This window comes from Pseudorca crassidens, chromosome 2 (genome assembly GCF_039906515.1).
Source record: "Pseudorca crassidens isolate mPseCra1 chromosome 2, mPseCra1.hap1, whole genome shotgun sequence".
NCBI classification, from domain to species: domain Eukaryota; kingdom Metazoa; phylum Chordata; class Mammalia; order Artiodactyla; family Delphinidae; genus Pseudorca; species Pseudorca crassidens.
In genome coordinates, this window is record NC_090297.1 from 182,664,605 (window position 1) to 182,688,903 (window position 24,299).

A 24,299-nucleotide genomic window follows, 5' to 3' on the forward strand; every position below is an offset into this window, starting at 1 on the left:
CATGTATTTAAAATTTGTTCATAAAGTTCCCACTTTGTCATAATTTAATGGTCCTTTTCCCAGACTCTAAAGAATGTTGATTACCTTACGCTGGAACCAGTAGAACAATGAATGGGTTGAAATTCATTATTTTCTAGTCATCAGGTTTCCTATTTCTTCTAGTTCAGACTCTAAATATCTGTGTACTCTTTCTGATTTGGTGTTTAGTCTAGTACTTTTCCTAATCCCGAGATGTTGGCAGGCACATTTGGAAAAAAAAATAGTTGATCATATTATGTCTTAGACCATTTGGAGAAGTAGAGCGTCTCCATTTAGAATATATCAGCCTTGCTCTTGATAAAATTCTTTAATTACTTAATCCCCTTTTCAAAACAGTGAGCTTAGCTTCTCAATTTGCAAAATGAGAGCCTCTGCAGTTCAATTAGGAATTGAACCAACAATTCATTATATTTATTTACTGGCATGTTTTAATCTCAAAGTAATTTAGACTCCACTATTTTTAAATTGATTGCTAGAATTACAATTTAAAAGCTACAGAAGAGGATAATTTAGGAAGATGTGTTGTTTACCTCTGAAGTAGAAAATAAGTTATGAAACCATATGTAGCCCTATGTTCTCTATTTGTCCACACATGTTCTAATCAATTATCAAAAGTATGCAGGACATAATTACTATACCCTTGTTTTTTTCATATATTAAGAAAGGTATCGCCAACTCAGAATTTTGAATATTAAAACTCAGTATGTATTATCATACCAAATAAAATTTGAAATATATTTTCAAAATTTAATTGTAGAAACCATAGCATAAAATTTAAAGCAATGTTTGCAATAAAAGATTAAATGCAGTAAATATTCCTTAAATGTCATTCCCATGATTTGTGTTGTTTCTTGAAAATTTGAAGAAACTATATATAATATAGATCTTGGAAACATGTTTTAATAACTGACTTCAATTTGTTAGTACATACTTTGTAGTTTAAGATAGGTAATCCTGGAAATAATAAAATGCATTTCATTAACTATGCTCTCTTATCCAAACTTAATTCCACATTCCGTTGCCAACCCATATGATTTTATTATTATAAAATCAATGTGCCTTTATTATAGTTATGCACCAAAAGACATCCACTTTCATAATGTAAAGGAATTTTAGCTGTAGAATTTTGTTTTAAAGTTAACCTTCCAAACATATCATATGGTCCCTATGCTCCAACTTTCTCCCCATTCATGTATCCATCCAACTAATATTTACTGAGTTTCCATGTGTAGCTGACTGCTCATTTCTGGAGGTATACACAGAAAACACATGAACAAAGATGTTCCTCCATGTTCTTATAATTGGGTAGGTAAGATACGTCCATACTTCACCTTAATACATATTAGAAAATAACGACTGTCAACAAGGTTGTGTATGACTTTAGATACGCTTCAAAGGTAGGGCCCAGAGAGGAAATGGAGAAAAGGTGGGCAGAGGCGGTGGTATCTGAAGCAAGTCTTCCAATTTGCACGAGAAGTAGAGACAAGAAAATGGCTCAGGAAAGAAAGCAGCAAATTCAAAAAGAGAGGAGAGCTTGTGTCGTATGGAGGAAATAATTAGTAACTCCTTTGGCTGTGGTCTTGAAGAAGAGACAAGGAAAGCACACCTGGGATGTTTGGAACGGCAGGCACAAGATGCTTCCTGCCAGCCTGAGGTACCAGCGGGTAACCAGTGGGTTAAGGCCCGAACTCCCACCTTCAGCTTCCAGTGCCTGCAAGGCTTGGTCTTGACCAACTTTTCCAAAAGTGCCTGTCGTTGCTCAATGAAGTGTGTTGATTTGCACTGAGAGTGACTCCCCAGCGGTGCACGCACGTTCTCTCCAGCCTCCGGGGACCGCCCCGAGTTTCCGACACACAGCCTGAGATCTCTGGCTCTGCGTGCTCCCTCATAGTTTACACCGTTTTCTGTCCATTTACTTATTAACGGGCTCTTTTATTCATCATCAATGGTTCATTCCTGACCCCCCAACTAGAAATAAATATCTTTCTGCTCTCTTTCATTTTTCCTAAACCATCTGTGATATCCTGCAATACAGTGCAAGACCTTGATTATAGGATTATAAATGCTTAGAACGCAAAGAGGAGGAAGTTTCCAATACTGTCATTGATTTTCAATGAAAGTATGCCAACAGTTATCAGGTGAATACCCGAGAAGATGAAAAGAACTGGGCTGTAGCTGATATGGGTCGAAAAGCACAGAGATTTTGAGCTCCGGGATAGAGCACAAATGCCTTCAACACTCAAATATGGGACAGAATGAATACGTGTGCTGGGAAAACGCTGTGTTATGCTTTAAACCTTCCAGAGAAATTAAAATCTACACTATAGGAATTCTATAAAAGAATCCCCAAACTATCACCTAGCTCCTCCTTTTCAGGAGGAGCAAAGGCAATCAAAGAAATAAAACAAATTCTACAGTTCTGCAGCTTACACTCATTCAGGCCCACTGGATGAGGAATAACTTGCAAGTCTGCTATATGAACTCCATCTTTCCTGAGATAGGTTTTCATTGCCTGTGCCAGGAAACTGGGAAATCATTTAACTTACGAAAACTGATTGATCCAAAAGTGTGGCAAGGGATCTGCTCTCCAAAAATACCAGGTGAAAGAGCAGACTGCCAGATTCGCACAGCTGGATGTGTTTCGCCTCTTCTGGGTCGTCCAAGTTCACCACATGTCAGTTCAGCAATTTAGGGTGGATTGGAGACAGTCCAGTAGAAAGAAAGGGAAAGCTGTATCGGTTGCAGCCAGCAGATTTTCTCCTCCTCATGTTAATTCATCTCTTTCTCGGATGTTTTTGATTTGTTTGTCTTTTCAGCTGTGGCAGTGGTTAATACAGTTGATGGGAAAATAATGCATCCAACCTGGGCAGATCTTTTGAAGTTGTAAGTTTACTGAATGTTAATCTACAGGTGCCCAAATATTAGCTATTTGAAAATCTGTGTCACCATTGCATAAACTCTTTAAGATTTGCATCCATCAATGGGATTTGCCAGGTTTTATTTTTTTTTTTAATCCTTTACTACCCACTCAGAGTGGCTACATTTAGATTTGTTCCACTAACTGTTCTACTCATTTAAATAACTGCATTTGCAAGTTAACCTACAAAATAAAGACCTAGAATACGATGCTTATTTAGATCGAGCAATCTTAAATGTGTATAAGAAATAGAAAATTTCTAAGGGTCCTTAACGAGATAAGGGCAAGGCCGAATTTGGAGGACAAGGGGGAACCATGCTATCCGTTACTACCCCAGGCCTGGATGGTTCTACTTGTCTATAATTCGTCCACTGTAATGTTAATCTATTTCACTGGCTATTTAATCTCTTTCTCTAATTGAAACTAACCACCATTTTTTTCCCCATTACCTTATTTAGCACGTATGCCTTCTCACCTCAAAAACATATATATCATTGTCTTTTTCTGTTCTCTCCATCACAGTGGTAAGCATCAAACAAATAGTAATTCTTGACAGTATGTCCTTACTGTTTATTCGTTTTTAATATAGCAGTGTGTACATGTCAATACCAAACTCCTTAACTATCCCTTCCCCCCCGGTAACCATAAGTTCGTTCTCTAAGTCTATGAGTCTGTTTCTGTTTTGTAAATAAGTTCATTTGTATCATTTTTTTTTACATTCTGCATATAAATGATAGCATATATTTATCTTTCTCTGTCTGACTTACTTCACTCAGTATGACAATCAACCTAAAGGGGAAAAGAATTTGAAAAAGGATACATGTATACATATAACTGAATCACTTTGCTGTACACCTGAAACTAACACAACATTGTTAATCAACTATACTCCAATACAAAATAAAAAGTTAAAAATAATAGTAATGTTTGTATGTGGTTGTGTAGTTGAAACTTAGATTAGTTTTTTTGCTGCTCTGACATAAGGAATATAAAAACAGGGCATTCGGGTTGAAAAGGGCATTGCTACGTTGCTGTCTCTCCATGAGCCAACTGTACAAACCTGGGCAAGACATTTCACCTGCACAGGTTAAAGAACCCTCAAATCTAACATTTTCTTCCATTTTTCCTGACAGCAGGACCAGGGAGGTGCGGCCCTCTTCTACTTTTTTATGGTTTACATATTCAAAAAATGAAGGTATGTCCAAAGAGTTATGAAATTATAATACAGACTCATGTTTATACTTAAATAAAAAATCTAACACCCATATATTTGGTATAAATTCATTTGGAAATAACACGGAAAATCTAAACATGTAGGCTCTTTGTGAATGTGAGACTTGGGCAAATGGCTTTTCCCCTTGTCCTCTAGTTTGGGCTCCATATCCCATTGAGCCATTTGTCTTCATCTGGGTTACTGGTTTGTAATGGTACTGCCTGCTTCTAGTCTGTTCTCCGGGCCAGATCTGTCCTTGATGCTGAGTCAAGCATCATAACAAAAATGTTTGACATTCCCCATTATTTGCTTACAACTCAACCATGATGCACTGCCTACTGTAGGTCTTAGGCCATCTCAATCTTTCAAACATACGTCTTCAAATAAGTTGTTTCTCTTCCTAGAATTTTCTCCATCAGGTATCTCCTTCTGTTTGAGATTCAAGACATCAAAGACTGGAGGACACCTTTCCTGGCACCCCATTCTTAGAAAAGTCACGCATCTAAAAAAATGGTACAGATGAACTTATCTAAAAAACAGAAATAGAGTCACAGATGTAGAAAACAAACTTATGGTTACCAAGGGGGAAAAAGGGAGGGAGGATAAACTGGGAGATTGGGATGGACATATACACACTACTATATATAAAATAGATAGCTAATAAGGACCTACTGTATAGCACAGGGAATACTCAATACTCTGTAATGACCTATATGGGAATGGAATCTAAAACAGAGAGGATATAGGTATATGTATAACTAATTCACTTCAGTGTACACCTGAAACTAACACAGCACTGTAAATCAACTATACTCCAATAAAAATTTAAAAAATAAACACACCTTTGCATAAAATATCATTCTACTTCCCACCCTGAATTGTGATGACTCACCACTTGCTTGTCTTCACACTATACTGTCAACTCTTTAAGGAGAGAGCCTCTGCCTGCCATCTCTCCAGCCCTACAAGCTTATTGTTTCCATCATTCATAGAGGTGATGAGGAAATGTCTGTTAATGATTTACGGTGATTTTGAGATACCCTGAGAATGTGCTTGACTCTCTCCTACCAGCCCCCAACCACCTTTGAGATAAAGTGATAGATTTGGAAGGTCTGTAGTATAAGATATAGTTATGAAATAAATTCATGAAATACACATTTTATTTCAATTTTCTCCTCAGCCTTACCTCTGGCCAGCTACCTTTTTAAAAAGATTGTTGTGGTTCACACTTTAAATGCTACATATAAAATTGTCTCGTTTGTGCTTTGTCATGGGCATTCTGTTTCATTCCCTTCTGAGAACGAATAGAAGTTCTCTGAAGCCTGACATTACACATCACACAATCCAAGTGATATTAAGCGTTTTTGGTTAGTACAGGCATCTTATGCTCTAGAATAGAATGCCTTTTATAGATCTACAACTAGCTAACGGTCTAATCAAAGATATGTGAAAAAGTCTTTGGAATTTCAACGATCAAATTGTTCTCATTTTACCATATTTACATCACAATATGCTTTTCACAATTGGTATTCATTAAAATGATTTGGTGGCTAAGGAGAAAAATCAAATTAGAGAAAGAGTAGTAGGATGAAATAGATGATTATTCATAAATTAAATTATGTGTCAACAAGAACCTTGCCAAGCCATCTGATGTCCCCAAATCTGACCCACCCACACCAGAAGCTGACTGTAATTGAGGATCAGAAATTCACTCGAGGGACTTCCGGGAAGATGGCGGAAGAGTAAGACGCGGAGATCACCTTCCTCCCCACAGATACACCAGAAATACATGTACACGTGGAACAACTCCTACAGAACACCTACTGAACGCTGGCAGAAGACCTCAGACCTCCCAAAAGGCAAGAAACCCCCCCACATACCTGGGTAGGGCAAAAGAAAAAAGTGAACAGAGACAAAAGCATAGGGACGGCCCTGCACCAGTGAGAGGGAGCCGTGAAGGAGGAAAGGTTTCCAGACACTAGAAGCCCCTTCGAGGGCGGAGACTGTGGGTGGCGGAGGGGGGAAGCTTTGGAGACGCGGGAGAGAGCGCAGCAACAGGGGTGCGTAGGGCAAAGCGGGGAGATTCCCGCACAGAGAATCGGTGCCGACCTGCACTCACAAGCCCGAGAGGCTTGTCTGCTTACCCGCCGGGGCGGGCGGGGCTGCGAGCTGAGGCTCAGGCTTCGGGCGGAGCGCAGGGAGAGGTTGGCGGCGTGAACACAGCCTGCAGGGGTTTAGTGCGCGACGGCTAGCCGGGAGGGGAAAAGTCTGGAGCTGCCAAAGAGGCAAGAGACTTTTTCTTGCCTCTTTGTTTCCTGGTGCGCGAGGAGAGGGAATTAAGAGCCCTGCTTAAAGGAGCTCCAGAGACAGGCGCGAGCCGCAGCTAACAGCGCGGACCTCAGAGACGGGCATGAGACACTAAGGCTGCTGCTGCCGCCACCAAGAAGCCTGTGTGCGAGCACAGGTCACTATCCACACTCACCTCCGGGGAGCCTGTGCAGCCTGCCGCTGCCAGTGTCCCGGGACCAGGGACAACTTCCCCGGGAGAACGCACGGCGCGCCTCAGGCTGGTGCAACGTCAGGCTGGCCTCTGCCGCAGCAGGCTCGCCCCGCCCTCCGTGCCCCTCCCTCCCCCACTGCCTGAGTGAGCCAGAGCCCCCGAATCAGCGGCTCCTTTAACCCTGTCCTGTCTGAGCGAAGAACAGAGGCCCTCCGGCGACCTACATGCAGAGGTGGGGCCAAATCCAAAACTGAGCCCCGGGAGCTGTGCGAACAAAGAAGAGAAAGGGAAATCTCTCCCAGCAGCCTCAGAAGCAGCGGATTAAAGCTCCACAATCAACTTGATGTACCTGCATCTGTGGAATACATGAATAGACAACGGAATCATCCCAAATTAAGGAGGTGGACTTTAAGAGCAAGATTTATGATTTTTTTCCCCTTTTCCTCTTTTTGTGAGTGTGTATGTGTATGCTTCTGTGTGAGATTTTGTCTATATATCTTTGCTTCCACCATTTGTCCCAGGGTTCTATCTGGCCGTTTTTTGTCTTTTTTTTTTTCTCTTAATAATAATTTTTTATTTTAATAACTTTATTTGATCTTACTTTACTTTATTTTTACTTTATCTTCTTTCTTTCTGCTTTTCCTTCCTTCCCTCCCTCCCTCCTTTCTTTCTTTCTTTCTTTCTTTCTTTCTTTCTTTCTTTCTTTCTTTCTACTTCTACCAATTCTTTCTTTCTACTTTTTCTCCCTTTTATTCTGAGCCATGTGGATGAAAGGCTCTTGGTGCTGCAGCCAGGAGTTAGTGCTGTGCCTCTGAGGTGGGAGAGCCAACTTCAGGACACTGGTCCACAAGAGACCTCCCAGCTCCACATAATATCAAACTGCAAAAATCTCCCACAGATCTCCATCTCAACACCGGCACCCAGCTTCACTCAATGACCAGCAAGCTACAGTGCTGGACATCCTATGCCAAACAACTAGCAAGATGGGAACACAACCCTACCCATTAGCAGAGAGGCTGCCCCAAATCATAATAAGTCCACAGACACCCCAAAACACACCACCAGACGTGGACCTGCCCACCAGAAAGACAAGATCCAGCCTCATCCACCAGAACACGGGCACTAGTCCCCTCCACCAGGAAGCCTACACAAACCACTGAACGAACCTTAGCCACTGGGGACAGACACCAAAAACAACGGGAACTACGAACCTGCAGCCTGCAAAAAGGAAACCCCAAACACAGTAAGATAAGCCAAATGAGAAGACAGAAAAACACACAGCATATGAAAGAGCAAAATAAAAACTCACCAGACTTAACAAATGAAGAGGAAATAGGCAGTCTACCTGAAAAAGAATTCAGAATAATGATAGTAAAGATGATCCAAAATCTTGGAAATAGAATAGACAAAATGCAACAAACATTTAACAAGGACATAGAAGAATTACAGATGAAACAAACCATGATGAACAACACAATAAATGAAATTAAAAATACTCTAGATGGGATCAATAGCAGAATAACTGAGGCAGAAGAACAGATAAGTGACCTGGAAGATAAAATAGTGGAAATAACTGCTGCAGAGCAGAATAAAGAAAAAAGAATGAAAGGAACTGAGGACAGTCTCAGAGGCCTCTGGGATAACATTAAACATACCAACATTCGAATTATAGAGGTTCCAGAAGAAGAAGAGAAAAAGAAAGGGACTGAGAAAATATTTGAAGAGATTATAGTTGAAAACTTCCCTAATATGGGAAAGGAAATAGTTTTTCAAGTCCAGGAAGCACATAGAGTCCCATACAGGATAAATCCAAGGAGAAATACGCCAAGACACATATTAATCGAACTGTCAAAAATTAAATACAAAGAAAACATATTAAAAGCAGCAAGGGAAAAACAACACACAAGGGAATCCCCATAAGGTTAACAGCTGATCTTTCAGCAGAAACTCTGCAAGCCACAAGGGACTGGCAGGACATATTTAAAGTGATGAAGGAGAAAAACCTGCAACCAAGATTACTCTACCCAGCAAGGATCTCATGCAGATTTGATGGAGAAATTAAAACCTTTACAGACAACCAAAAGCTGAGAGAGTTCAGCACCACTATACCATCTCTACAACTGCTAAAGGAACTTCTCTAGACAAGAAACACAAGAGAAGGAAAAGACCTACAATAACAAACCCAAAACAATTAAGAAAATGGGAATAGGAACATACATATCGACAATTACCTTAAATGTAAATGGACTAAATGCTCCCACCAAAAGACACAGATTGGCTGAATGGATACAAAACCAAGACCCATATATTTGCTGTCTACAAGAGACCCACTTCAGACCTAGAGACACATACAGACTGAAAGTAAGGGGATGGAAAAAGATATTTCATGCAAATGGAAACCAAAAGAAAGCTGGAGTAGCAGTTCTCATATCAGACAAAATAGACTTTAAAATAAAGACTATTAGAAGAGACAAAGAAGGACACTACATAATTATCAAGGGATCAATCCAAGAAGAAGATACAATTGTAAATATTTATGCACCCAGCATAGGAGCACCTCAATACATAAGGCAAATACTAACAGCTATAAAAGGGGAAATCGACAGTAACACATTCATAGTAGGGGACTTTAATACCCCACTTTCACCAATGGACAGATCATCGAAAATGAAAATAAATAAGGAAACACAAGCTTTAAATGATACATTAAACAAGATGGACTTAATTGATATTTATAGGACATTCCATCCAAAAACAACAGAATACACTTTTTTCTCAAGTGCTCATGGAACATTCTCCAGGATAGATCATATCTTGGGTCACAAATCAAGCCTTGGTAAATTTAAGAAAATTGAAATTGTATCAAGTATCTTTTCCGACCACAACACTATGAGACTAGATATCAATTGCAGGAAAAGATCTGTAAAAAATACAAACACATGGAGGCTAAACAATACACTACTTAATAACGAAGTGATCACTGAAGAAATCAAAGAGGAAATTAAAAATTACCTAGAAACAAATGACAATGGAAACACGACGACCCAAAACCTATGGGATGCAGCAAAAGCAGTTCTAAGAGGGAAGTTTATAGCAATACAATCCTACCTTAAGAAACAGGAAACATCTCGAATAAACAACCTAACCTTGCACCTAAAGCAATTAGAGAAAGAAGAACAAAAATACCCCAAAGTTAGCAGAAGGAAAGAAATCATAAAAATCAGATCAGAAATAAATGAAAAAGAAATGAAGGAAACGATAGCAAAGATCAATAAAACTAAAAGCTGGTTGTTTGAGAAGATAAACAAAATTGATAAACCATTAGCCAGACTCATCAAGAAAAAAAGGGAGGAGACTCAAATCAATAGAATTAGAAATGAAAAAGGAGAAGTAACAACTGACACTGCAGAAATACAAAAGATCATGAGAGATTACTACAAGCAACTCTATGCCAATAAAATGGACAACCTGGAAGGAATGGAAAAATTCTTAGAAAGGCACAACCTGCCAAGACTGAATCAGGAGGAAATAGAAAATATGAACAGACCAATCACAAGTACTGAAATTGAAACTGTGATTAAAAATCTTCCAACAAACAAAAGCCCAGGACCAGATGGCTTCACAGGCGAATTCTGTCAAACATTTAGAGAAGAGCTAACACCTATCCTTCTCAAACTCTTCCAAAATGTAGCAGAGGGAGGAACACTCCCAACCTCATTGTACGAGGCCACCAACACCCTGATACCAAAACCAGACAAGGTTGTCAAAAAGAAAGAAAACTACAGGCCAATATCACTGATGAACATAGATGCAAAAATCCTCAACAAAATACTAGCAAACAGAATCCAACAGCACATTAAACTGATCATACATCATGATCAAGTGGATTTTATTACAGGAATCCAAGGATTCTTCAATATACACAAATCAGTCAACATGATACACCATATTAACAAATTGAAGGAGAAAAACCATATGATCATCTCAATAGATGCAGAGAAAGCTTTCGACAAAATTCAACACCCATTTATGATAAAAACCCTGCAGAAAGTAGGCATAGAGGGAACTTTCCTCAACATAATAATGGCCATATATGACAAACCCACAGCCAACATCATCATCAATGGTTAAAAACTGAAAGCATTTCCACTAAGGTCAGGAACAAGACAAGTTTGCCCACTCTCACCACTCTAATTCAACATAGTTTTGGAAGTTTTAGCCACAGCAATCAGAGAAGAAAAGGAAATAAAAGGAATCCAAATCAGAAAAGAAGAAGTAAAGCTGTCACTGTTTGCAGATGACATGACACTATACATAGAGAATCCTAAAGATGCTACCAGAAAATGACTAGAGCTAATCATTGAATTTGGTAAAGTAGCAGGATACAAAATTAATGCACAGAAATCTCTGGCATTCCTATACACTAATGATGAAAACTCTGAAAGTGAAGTAAAGAAAACATTCCCATTTACGATTGCAACAAAAAGAATAAAATATCTAGGAATAAACCTACCTAAGGAGACAAAAGACCCTTATGCAGAAAAGTATAAGACACTGATGAAAGAAATTAAAGATGATACAAATAGATGGAGAGTATACCATGTTCTTGGATTGGAAGAATCAAGATTTTGAAAATGACTCTACTACCCAAAGCAATCTACAGATTCAATGCAATCCCTATCAAACTACCAATGGCTTTTTTCACAATACTAGAACAAAAATTTTCACACTTTGTATGGAAACACAAAAGACCCAGAATAGCGAAAGCAATCTTGAGAATGATAAACAGAGCTGGAGGAATCTGGCTTCCTGACTTCAGACTCTACTACAAAGCTACAGTAATCAAGACAGTATGGTACTGGCACAAATACAGAAATATAGATCAATGGAGCAGGATAGAAAGCCCAGAGATAAACCCACACACATATTGTCACCTTATCTTTGATAAAGGAGTCAGGAGTATACAGTGGAGAAAGGACAGCCTCTTCAATAAGTGGTGCTGGGAAAACTGGACTGGTACATGTAAAACTATGAGATTAGATCACTCCCTAACACCATACACAAAAATAAACTCAAAATGGATTCAAGACCTAAATGTAAGGCCAGACACTATCAAACTCTTAGAGGAAAACATAGGCAGGACACTCTATGACATAAATCACAGCAAGATCCTTTTTGACCCACCTCCTAGAGAAATGGAAATAAAAACAAAAATAAACAAATGGGACCTAATGAAACTTCAAAGCTTTTGCACAGCAAAGGAAACCATAAACAAGACCAAAAGACAACCCTCAGAATGGGAGAAAATATTTGCATATAAAGCAACTGACAAAGGATTAATCTCCAAAATTTATAAGCAGCTCGTGCAGGTTATTAACAAAAAAACAAACAACCCAATCCAAAAATGGGCAGAAGACCTAAATAGACATTTCTCCAAAGAAGATATACAGACTACCAACAAACACATGAAAGAATGCTCAACCTCACTAATCATTAGAGAAATGCAAATCAAAACTACAATGAGATCTCATCTCACACCAGTTAGAATGGCCATCATCAAAAAATCTAGAAACAATAAATGCTGGAGAGGGTGTGGAGAAAAGGGAACCGTCTTGCACTGTTGGTGGGAATGTAGATTGATACAGCCACTATGGAGAACAGTATGGAGGTTCCTTAAAAAACTACAAATAGAACTACCATATGACCCAGCAATCCCACTACTGGGCATATACCCTGAGAAAACCATAATTCAAAAAGAGTCATGTACCAAAATGTTCATTGCAGCTCTATTTACAATAGCCCAGAGATGGAAACAACCTAAGTGTCCATCATCGGATGAATGGATAAAGAAGATGTGGCACATATATACAATGGAATATTACTCAGCCATAAAAAGAAACGAAATTGAGCTATTTGTGATGAGGCAGATAGACCTAGAGTCTGTCATACAGAGTGAAGTAAGTCAGAAAGAGAGAGACAAATACCGTATGCTAACACATATATATGGAATTTTAGAAAAATAAAATGTCATGAAGAACCTAGGGGTAAAACAGGGATAAAGACACAGACCTACTAGAGAATGGACTTGAGGGTATGGGGAGGGGGAAGGGTAAGCTGTGACAAAGTGAGAGAGAGGCATGGACATATATACACTGCCAAACATAAGGTAGATAGCTAGTGGGAATCAGCCTCATAGCCCAGGGAGATCAGCTCGGTGCTTTGTGACCGCCTGTAGGGGTGGGATAGGGAGGGTGGGAGGGAGGGAGATGCAAGAGGGAAGAGATATGGGAACATATGTATATATTTAACTGATTCATTTTGTTGTAAAGCCGAAACTAATTCACCATTGTAAAGCAATTATACTCCAATAAAGATGTTAAAAAATAAAAAAATAAAAAAAAGAAATTCACTCGAGGGGCAAGTAAGTGAATGACGCCAATGTGAACCTTTAGCTCCTCCCCAAGAGGAAGTCACATTTCAATGGGGCTCAAAGTCTTAAGCCAAACTTAGAAATCCAGGACTAACAACCAGGGTAACATTTTAAGCATTAGAGCATCAAGAAGAAAAAATGTGTGTGTGTGTGTGCATCCCATTCTCAGCAGTCTATAATGATTAAGTAAATTTTAAAATTTTGCCTATGTGTAATGCCTGATATTTGAGCATTCTCTTTTGACAAATTAGAATTGAATATCTTGGAGGACCTGGACTAAGTCTTCTAATTCCCTCAAATTCTTCAATGTTGCTTGGCACATAAACATTTGATAAAATTATTGGATGAGCTAATTAATTAATTATTACTGTCTACTGCAACAGTAATGGTCAAGAAGAAAGTTATATTCTAATGCTTCAAAAGTTCCCCAGCAACCTAAGTGTCCATCAACATATGCATCGATAAAGAGGGAAACGCAAGAGGGAAGGGATATGGGGATAGATGTATATGTATAGCTGATTCACTTTGTTATAAAGCAGAAACTAACACACCATTGTAAAGCAATTATACTCCAATAACGATGTTAAAATATATATATATATGTGGTACATATATACAATGGAATACTACTCGGCCATAAAAAAAAAGAAATAATGCCATTTGCAGCAACATGGATAGACCTAGAGATTATCATACTAAATGAAGTAAGTCAGACAGAGAAAGACAAATATCATATGATATCACTTATCTGTGGAATCTTAAAAAATGGTACAAATGAACTTATTTACAACACAGAAATAGAATCACAGATATAGAAAACACATTTATGGTTACCAAAGGGGAAAGGTTTTGGGGGGGGGATAAATTGGGAGATTGGGATTAACATACACACTACTATATATAAAATAGATAACCAACAAGTTCCTACTGTATTGCACAGGGAACTACTCAATGTCTTGTAATAACCTATAAGGGAAGAGAATGTGAAAAAATACATATATGTATGTATTAACTGAATCACTTTGCTGTACACCTGAGACTGACACAGCATTGTAAATCAACTGTATTTCAATCAATCAGAAAAAATAACCTACAAAAAAAAGTTGTTTCCCCAAGTTATGAGCCCCATTTTTTTCTCTCACTGAGGGAAGACTCAAAGTCTAGAGATTGAACCATGTGAACTTTCAAGGTTTCTTTTCAACTTTCAACACTGTGTTTTGGAGCGCCCAAGCTGTGACTTGACCACAACCCTGAGCACCGGCTCCTCTCAGGACCCTCACAAGCATCGCTGATTTGTAGGGCACAGGATCTAAATCAAGTACCTTCAAAGCCCCCTCAGTCAAACACAAATAGGATTGACTACCTTAAAGATCCAACTTTTGACTTTAAGAGCCAAGAAATTATTTCTGGCTCCACTTTCAAGGAAAACCAGAAAAGTTAAAAAGAGAGAGAGGGTGATAGAATATAAATATTGTTTCAAAATATTTATAAGATATAACATTGCTTTTGGCAGGACCAACGTTTCTTTTACAATAATAGAAGATGTTTTGTCGCTTTCCAAGTTGGCTCTGAGACGAGAGATGCTCGTATTCATGTGTCATTTGGGAATGTCGGAGCTGATGTTTCCCACATTGGTTCTCATGTTATTTCCCCGTGCTTCCACGCCTGCAAAATAATCTAACATGCACAAGGAAACAGGAACAAAAGTTTTGGATACAATGACCCAAGTGCAAAACACCTCCCTAGCCTCGGGTGGAAAACAGCAGCAGCCTGACACTTCTCTAGAATGGCTCTGACGGTGACCAGACAAGTAGCCAATGGCGTGCAAAGAACCTGAGAGCAGGGGGTAACTGCCAGGAAAAATACAAGCACAGGACACTACTTTGTACTTTATGGACTCATAAAAGCTTTATTCTGGAAAGTTCAAAGCCCTTGACAGACCTTTCATTCATCCTCCCTCTCTCCTTTGAGGTACACAGGTGGCAAGTGTAATTACTGTCATTTTTATGAACAGGAAAAAAATGAGGCATGGAAGGTTAAGGAACACATTCAAAGTTACATAAAATCACAAACACAGAGGACAACACCAACCCCCTGCCCAATGCTTCCTTCAATGCCTTATGACCTTTTTCACTGTGTTGGGCTTATTTCATGCTTCTCCTCAAAGAAGCTGCCTTAAAAGACCTCTTCTACTCATATGTTGTTTCTCAAGTTAAAAACAGGGGGTAAGGGAGCAACAGCCAAATCATTCTTTCAATGCTACTGATATTCCTCCTCATCTGTCAAGTTTATTATACTTTCAACAAAACTCACAGTTTAGTTTCCTGTGCCACTATTTCATCTAAAGCCTCCCTCAACCTGTGTTGCTCAGTCGCATCCTCAGATTCTCAAATCTGTATGTTAAAATGAACTCGTCACAACCCTGCTAAGCATCTAAGAAAAGATGAGTTGTAGGGCCAGTTGTAAGTGCCAGGAAAAGAGAATGAGATCCCCTTTTTCTTGGCGACTGGCAGGCAACCACCAAGTGGAGATATTGTAACCCCGCACTGGCACTCCAACCTCCATGCCCTGAAAAGACATCTTTGCTTGGCGGCTCTTCCAGTTGAAACATAAGAAAAATAAATGGTAATAGCAACCAAATGGAAAAAGCTGGAAATTACTAGAGAAGAGGAAAATTTTAACTTCTAAGAAGACATTAGAAAGTGGAAACATTACAAAAACCCTTTTGCCAATGAGGTTGTCCAAAAATCAACCAAATTTATTGTAGAATAATAATAAGCAACATTGTACATGAATCAGTGATGATGTAAAACTATGCAGTATAAACATTGCTGAAGATTTTTTTTCTATTTAATTTACCTTCAAAGGAAGGCTTTAGAATGAGGCTCTGCCCTGCATTTCATTATGTAACACGTTGACCTGTATATTACCTCGGGTATGAATCTAATACAGTTTGATTTGTTATGATGGGACTAAACTGAAACATGTATTATTTTTTCATGCCTCTTTCATATAAGCACAAGGTGTAGTAAATAACCAATTTAAATATGGGAAGTGTTGAGTTTGAGTTTTAAAGATACCTTTGAGGAGATGATTTTTATCTACTAGTTAGGAGAAATATTATGTAGCCAAACCCCTGTCTCTATTAGTCCTAAAATATCAGAGTTGAAAACAAAATGTTTGCTTACCTCATGAGGATAATTTAATGGAATTTATACTGCCTAGTAATGTGGAGTGCTTTTTCTTTATGAATGTACAAAATGGAAGCCATTAGACAAAAAAAAAAATTGGTTTAGCTTTATCCCATAGGTTACTAATTGCTCTCATATCAATATATGAATGTATTTTTGTGTAGAAATACCACATTTCCCCTTTGTCTTTTGATATAGCAAAATAAATACAGATTTCTGGAAACTGTGACATTGAAGTTAGTCATAGACTATTTGAATAGCTGTCAAATGTGATACTGATTTATTAATGACTCCCATATGGTAAAGAACACTCCTTTCCAGACCTTTAACATCTTCTAATTGCTGCAGCTAATTGTTGTGTTGAAATAATTTTCTTGATCATTCTTACCTAATTCCTCTGTATGAGATTGTACTTTACTTCTTAACAATTCACATTGCTTTGGAGTTCATTTCTTTTCTGCAAGAAAATACTTTATTCCTGTGGGAGGGAAACACAGTACTTATATATAATGCAGCTGTGAAACAAACGTAATACTTTATGCTCTATTGTAAAGAGGCCTTCTAAAATCTAATTTCCTGGGCTGATAGTGAATGATATCTATTTCTACACTTAACAATCTTTCAAAATACTTTCCTTTTCCTAACAAAAATGTCTATCGGTATTGGCACATGTTATGAAACAGCCTATTACAAGTTTCCAGTACATGATTTATAGTAGTAGTAATGCTTGGTGTTTTTTGTTACCACTACAACTGCTACTACTACTTATAATTAAATTTTTATTTCATGAATGACACAACTTGGAAATTTAACTTAAGATGACTGACAGATGGAAACCCTTAACCATTGAAACTCATTCTCCACATTGTGAAGATAGCATTTTGATTTTTCTTCTGTACCTTCTTTTTCTTTTTTATAGTCCTAAATATACAGGCTTGGAAGTAATTGCTTCCCCGATTCCCGGTGTGTGTCTCTCTTTGCCTGTGATATATTAAAGCATCTGCTCAATCTCAAGGTTCTTCTACGATACATTCCTTCTTCCATCTTGGCCATGTCCTTCTCCTCCTCACAGGCTATTACTCCAGAAAGACACTTTTTGTCCTCGTCTTCCATCTCCTTGATGTCATTGTCTGAATTCCTGAATCTATTTTCTACTGCTCGTACTAGATTCATTCCTCATTCACTTTTTATGTAATATTTCTAATGTGAAAAGTTATTTGGTGAACTCAAAATTATTTCAGAATTGACTAGATTATGAACCATAGCATGGAAGAAGATACATTTTTTTTATCTTGGTAATGTAGTATCTTCTGCACTACCTGTCACATTGTAGGTTCCTAGGAATAATAGCAATAATAACAATAATGGTAATAATATCTAACATTTAAAGCACTTACTGTGTGCCAATACCATGGTAATCATGCTATTATGATACTAATAATACTATTTAACACTTAAAGCACTTACTAGGTGCCAGCACTATGATACTAATAATAACAAGCACCTAAAGACTTAATATGTGCTTACATTTTACTAAGTGTTTTTCATGGAACGCTTACAAAGTCCTTACAATAGTACTTAGTATATGGGGTAAATAATATTATTATTCCCATATTCTGGATGTGGAAACTGAAGTTCAGAGCACATAAGCAATTTACCAAGGTGGCAGAGCTTGGTCATAAGTCATCTGATTCTATGTTCTAATAGAATGTTCGAATCACTATAAATTTTGGTCGGAGATTATGTTTAATTGCTCACCATACTTCTCTTTGAGTCACACTCCCACCACTACGTGTTTGCTTTGTTCATTAATTCTCAAGATCAGCTTCTATCCAGAAATAAGTAATCCAGAGGAAGGAAGGCAAATATATTTTAATTTTCTTGCTAACTGCCCTTTATGGCAAAAGATGCCTTTAACACTTTATTTAGAAGAATTCTGAGGTTATGTAGAATGTCTGAGGAAAAAGAACTATAGGCATAGAAAAGGGAACGACAGCCCACTATTTGCCTCCCTAATCAATGTGTATCTCTATTTCCTGGTGTAAAAAAATTCTCAGGTCTCTGTCCACAATGGAAGCTGGACACCAGTACAGGTTGAAATGCAGCCAAATTCAACCCACCAAGATAAAACTAGTGTCACATTAACATCTTCGCTAAACAGCCAGGTAAAATAAATGTTTGTCTAAGGTAAAACTTACAGCTTCAGACAAGCCATAGGAAAATAGGCTGATCGCCTCATCTCTACATAAAGAAATACTAAGATAACATTTTAATTCAGTTGCTAATCTTTAAATTCCCGTGGACACATAGAGTTTTGTACTTGATAATAAACAATGAAACATCAGTACAGATGTTGAATGTGGACATTTTCTAATATAAATAATAATCTGGTTTACTGGGAGATAATTTAAAACCAAAAACACATCAACTATGATGCTGACAGCATATTAAATATAACTTATCCTTCGATTCAGGATGTTCTTCATGCCATCTGGTCACGCTATGAACACTGATTATAAAATATGATCCTGACAAAACCATAATTTGAAAAGATACATGCACCCCAATATTCATTGCAGCACTGTTTACAATAGCCAAGACATGGAAACAACTTAAATAACCATCAAAAAATGAACAGATAAAGAAGAGATGGTATATATGTACAATGGAATATTACTCAGCCATAAAAAATAATGAAATAATGTCATTTGCAGCAACATGGATGAACCTAGAGATTATCATACTAAGTGAAGTAAGTCAGAAAGAGAATGATAAATACCATATGCTATCACTTACATGTGGAATCTAAAATATGACACAAATGAACATATCTATGAAACAGAAACAGGCTCACAGACGTACAGAACAGATTTGTGGTTGCCAAGGGGGAGGGGAGGGTGGGGGATGGAAGGATTGGGAGTTTGGGATTAGCAGATGCAAATTAGTATATATAGGATGGGTGAACAACAAGGTCCTACTGTATAGCACAGGGAACTATATTCAGTATCCTGTGATAAACCATAATAGAAAGGAATATGAAAAAGAATGTATATATGTATAACTGAATCACTTTGCTGTGCAGCAGAAATGAACACAACATTGTAAATCAATTACACTTCAAGTTAAATAAAATAAAATAAAATAAGGTTCTGAAACTGAACAGAGGCAGTCTGCATGGTAGCAAAGAGCTGGAGCCATAATTCCTGGGTTGGTTTCTTTGCGCCACCATTTTTATTAGCTCTGTGTCTCAGTTTCCTCATAGGAGAAATGGAGATGACAACAATATTATGTACAGTTTTTCAAACACCATCTGTCACATAGCAAGCACTCCATAAGTATTAGTTATTGTTGCCACTGTTATGTTATAAAGTAGAAAATTCACCCGAATTACTTTTGTAACTGGAAAACAAATATTGAAGTTGTGTGTGTGTGTGTGTGTGTGTGTGTGTGTGTGTGTGTTCATGTGCAGGTGTATGTGTGCATATGTATTTATTTTATTTTGGCAAATCCATATTTTTGCCCATTTTCTTATCATGTTTCCCTTGTGACTACAAGAAAATTTTTTTCATGCACTATAGATATTTGCACCTCTTGATATTTGAGCCGCTGAGATATTTTACTGTTTAGTTTACCATGTTATGGACTGAAAGTTTTTGTTCCCCCAGAACTTACATGTTGAAACCCTGCCCCCCAATGTGGTAGTATTAGGAGGTGGGGCCTTTGGGGAGTAATTAGGATTAGGATGAGGTTGTGAGGGTGGAGCCCTCATGAATGGGGTTTGCCATTACATGAGTCATTAGATGAGCTTGCTTCCTGCCTCTGCTCCCTGACATGGGAAGACAGAACACGAAATCATCAGTCTGCAACATGGAAGTGGGCTCTCACCAGAACCCAGCCATGTGGACACCCTGATCTCAGGCTTCCAGCCTCCAAAACTGTGAGAAATAACACTCTGTCATTTATAAGCAACTCAGTCTATGGTATTTTGTTACAGTAGTTTGAACTAAGATACTATATCTTCATTTATAGTCAGAAGGAGACAAATTTTTATCATATCTTTAGCATAAAGAAATGAGCAGGAAGTTTTGGAATGACATACACTAATTTTTATAAAGAAATTATTTTTGTAAGTGTCAATTGATGGCCAACAGGTACACGAAAAGATGCTCTACGTTACTAATCGTGAGGGAAATGCAAAAAACCACAATGAGATACCACCTCACGCTTATTAGAATGGGTATTATCAAAAAGACAGCAAATAACAAGTGTTGGCAAGGAAGTGGAGAAAAGGGAGCCCTCATGCACTGCTGGTGGGAATGTAAACTGGTGCAGCCACTATGGAGAACAGTATGGAAATTCCTCAAAAAAACTAAAAATAGAACTACCATACAATCCAGTAATTCCACTCCTGGGTATTTATCCAAAGAAAACAAAAACATTAACTCGAAAAGATATAGGCACCCCCATGTTCTTTGCAGAATTATTTACGATAGCCAAACTGTAGAAGCAACCTAAGTGTCCATTGATGGATGAATGGATTTGTTTTTTAAATTATGGTATATATACCATAATTCTATATATATATATACACACACACATATATGTAAATACATATATATGAACATATACAATGGAATATGCATTATGTACATATACAATGGATTATTAATAAATAAATATTATTTATCTTATTAAAAAATAAATATTACCATTTGCAACAACATGGATGAACCGCAAGGGCTTTAAATAAGTCAGAGAAAGACAAATACTGTGTGATCTCTCTTCTACGTGGAATCTAAAACAAACAAACCCATAGATACAGACAGAGAACAGATTGGTGGTTGCCAGAAGCAGGGGGTAGGGGGTGAGAGAAACAGGTGAAGAGGGTAAAAAGGTAAAAGAACAAACAAACCTGGGGTGGTAAGATGTGGTAGTACATGAAAGAAGACTGGCCATGAGTTAATAGTTGAAGCTGAGTGATATTAAATTGGGTTCATTATACTATTCTTAAGGGAAAAAAAGTCAATTGACCTCCCTTCCTAAACTCTAAAAATACTGTTTTCACACTATTTCCCCATCCAGTGAGATGCTGTTTTATATGTTCTACTTCAAGAGCGGAGGACTCTTATTTTAGATGTCATGGGTTGAGCAGTGCATACGTGAGGTAAGTGGAAATTTTTACCCTGCTTGGGCTCTTTGCTGAAGGGTGCCGAGAATGATATTAGAACCGGTCCTGTATGCCTAATGAAGAACAGATTTTGATGTAAAAACAGAATTCTTTATTTGGTTATCTTTGATCTAAGACCACTAAAAAGAATAGTAATTGTGGTTATAGGCAAGTGTCTGTTAAAGATGGGCAAATTAGAACTTAAAAAATAATCACTGACTTTAAATATCCAAACCAATGTCTACAAAGAAATACATTATTTAAGTGTGAAAATATTTGACTTTTTTTCTTCTCTTGCCAGGGGTTTTTCTCATATCTGTCAGCACTCAAGGCCCTGACACACTATAAAAGTCTGTTTTCTCAGTCTCCAATCCCAAGGGACACTATGAGTACTAAATTCTTAAGTCTAGATATGTAGGTTTAGATAAGGTTTTGATAAGCGTTCAAACACTTTGTTGATTAACCACATCAAATCAAAGTTGTGAATTTAGCCAATCACTAATGATTCCAAGGAACCTGGATGAGATTTCATGCAAATCTCCAGGGGGTTAGGGTTTAACCTAGCACCCTGGAACATAAAAGGCAAACTGCCTCTTGGCTAAGTCCGCCTGTTGGTTGTGTGTAATTGTCAGAGGCCCTGGGAATCTGTCCAGCAGTCTTCCAAAAAGAGAAGCATACACACTTCACCTACAGTTAGCACTGCAGCTACCTTGGAAGAGGGGAAAGTCAGGAGGTTTGCTTATGCTAAGATGCTTTGAAACTTTAACTCTGGACCAGTCCAGTGACCTTTGGCATTGGGATCGTTGAGGTGTTTAAGAGAACTCACTGCAGCTCCAAGCGCTGCATTTGGGAATGGCAGAGGAAATGAGTTGATGAGGCAGCGAAACTCAGAAGCATTCTCTTGGACGCTGCGTTGGTGAGAGTGGGATGGGAAAAGGTCACTCTGCCAAAGGTATTGCTGTAACTCACTGGGAGTCTTTCAAACCAAGGGCTCTCAGAATTCCAAAATTCCAGAAGCAGGGAGCTTGTAAAGGTGCACTGGTCATGTGTGTCACAAGCACCCATGTGTGTAACCCAATAATTAGAAATCTTTGTAGGAAAAATAATGCCTTGTAGGTACAAGGTTCTCATTTGTACCTTAAATGTTTCATTGGTAGATTACAAAGATGGATCTTCTTGATTTTTAATCCTAGTATAAGCCTGTAAAAATTGGCTGGCTACAAATGCAAAGTAACCCTGCCCTGCTTTTATGTGGTGATATCTGTGCACAGAAGGAAACAGGTATCATGGTCATTGTCCTTGTTTTGTGTTTGAAGCCAGTTATTTACAGTATTCAAATATAACTTCTTTGGATAAACCACTGAATTTGATGTGTTAATAAGTAACTTTATGAAATATACTTTTAAAGCTTTTCTGCCACAACTTAAGGAAGAAACGGTATTTAAGAACTAAAGGTACATGATGTATATCAATCAAGTGATGTGTCAATGTAAAAATGTATGAAGAGTTAGTTCTTAATGAATTAAAACTCAAGAATGTGAATGGAGCATATTCACAACTTTGTGATTTATTCTGAATTCCCCACAAAAAAAGGGCCAAAGACAGCAAAGACGTCCTGGAATCACGTTTTCTTTAACTCAGCAGTTTTCAAACACCCTGATTTGCTTTAAATAAAGCAGCACCCACTGTAAGTGCCTTTTATTTTTCAACTTTTAAAAGAAATGCCATACTTTCCAACTAGACAATTCCCAATCCTGAGTGTGTCAGGACAGGAGATTTCTCCCCAAAATATCTGAAAGACATGAGTGTTTCAGGACTTTTTCAGCAGAAATAAATTCCTGACTCTTAAAACATCATGAACTCAGCCAAGACAGGATCAGTAGCAGCTGCTCAGGGGCAGGTGGTTTCATTAGTACCATGAGTCCTTCCCCACACACCTCCAGGATTGAATGCCTTCCATTTCTGAAAATTTAAACAAGTTGACTATACTATGAGGGCATCTGAATATAACATTCTTTCTTATTTTTTTAACCAGTAAAATTGAGCACTGTAATTTATTTTATGATTTTTTTACCATCTTTTTTAGAGTATAATTGCTTTACATTGTTGTCTTAGTTGCTGCTGTATGACAAAGTGAATCAGCTATATGTATACATATATCCCCATATCTCTTCCTTCTTGCATCTCCCTCCCACCCACCCTACCCCACCCCTCTAGGTGGTCACAAAGCACCGAGCTGATCTCCCTGTGCTATGTGGCTGCTTCTCACTAGCTATCTATTTTACATTTGGTAGTGTATATATGTCCATGCCACTCTCTCACTTTGTCCCAGTTTACCCTTCCCCCCCACTGTATCCTCAAGTCCATTCTCTAGTATGTCTGTGTCTTTATTCCCGTCTTGCCCCTAGGTTCTTCATGACCTTTTTTTTTTTTTTTTTAGATTCTATATATATGTGTTAGCATATGGTATTTGTTTTCCTCTTTCTGACTTACTTTACTCTGTATGACAGACTCTAGGTCCACCCACCTCACTACAAATAACTCAATTTTGTTTCTTTTTATGGCTGAGTAAAATTCCATTGTATATATGTGCCACATCTTCTTTATCCATTCATCTGTCATTGGACACTTAGGTTGCTTCCACATCCTGGCTATTGTAACAAGTGCTGCAATGAAAATTGTGGTACATGACACTTTTTGAATTATGGTTTTTCAGGGTATATGCCCAGTAGTGGGATTGCTGTGTCATATGGTAGTTCTATTTTTAGTTTTCTAAGGAACCTCCATACTGCTCTCCATAGTGGCTGTATCAATTTACATTCCCACCAACAGTGCAAAAAGG